This window comes from Pteropus alecto, unplaced genomic scaffold (assembly GCF_000325575.1).
Source record: "Pteropus alecto unplaced genomic scaffold, ASM32557v1 scaffold134, whole genome shotgun sequence".
In the NCBI taxonomy this organism is placed as follows: Eukaryota; Metazoa; Chordata; class Mammalia; order Chiroptera; family Pteropodidae; genus Pteropus; species Pteropus alecto.
Genome location: NW_006436283.1, coordinates 2,915,791 through 2,916,672, shown reverse-complemented (window position 1 = coordinate 2,916,672; position 882 = coordinate 2,915,791).

Here is an 882-nt window from a genome sequence, read left to right as displayed (position 1 = left end):
GAGCCTCAGTTTCCTCTTCTCTAAAACTGAGGGAACAGCATCTTCCTCCTTCCTCGCAGAGCAGAGCGCCTGGTGGTTTGTGGGCTGCCCCTCCCCCAGCCTTGGCTCTGCAACCAGATGGGCAGAGCAGGCTGTGGGAAAGGAGCCCCTGAGCCACGGCCGATGGCAAAGCAGTTAGGACAGGCCCCGCCCCCAGGGCCAGGCAGGAAGCTGCGAAGACCATATAGGTTCAGACAGAATGGATCTTGGTGTCTGGCTTAGGTTCTGGCCAAGGGTGGGTAACTGCTAGTAACATCCACGTCACAAAACTGAGTGGCTGTGGGAAATAAAGGGTGCGAGGAGGAGCTGGCCGGTGAGAAGAGTGAGAGACCAAAGAGTCAGTCAGTCAGTCAGTCAGTCAACAAACAGTAACCGAGCGCGGGCTCTGCGCCGGGCATGGATCTAGGCGGCGCTCAGTCCAGGAGCTCGCCCAGTATCCTGGGATCCCCCTGGCCCAGGGTGTCCCCATCAGGGAGCACTGCTTCTCTGAGGAGCTTCAGAGCCACCTTCGGGCCACGGCTGCAGGGCCCCCGGGAGCTGCGGGAGGCCAGGCCCAGAGCTGAGGTGTGGTCCCCCTAGGCAGGAGTGACTCAGGCCCCGCCAAGCCTCCCCATTGCCTGGGTTCGGTTTGTTTAAGAACAAATTAGTCACGGAACAGGCAGCTTTCCCGAAAATAAAATGAGAATCCCCAGGAAGCAGGGAAAATTGAAGGCGGGCGGTGAGTCAGCACGTGCTGCCCCGGGCTCCACTTTCCAAAAGGCTGCGCCCTCTGTCCCCTCCCCCCGCCAGCCCCAGGTCCTGGGCGCTGACGTCCACCCCCCGCCCGCTGATCTCGGCGCCGCG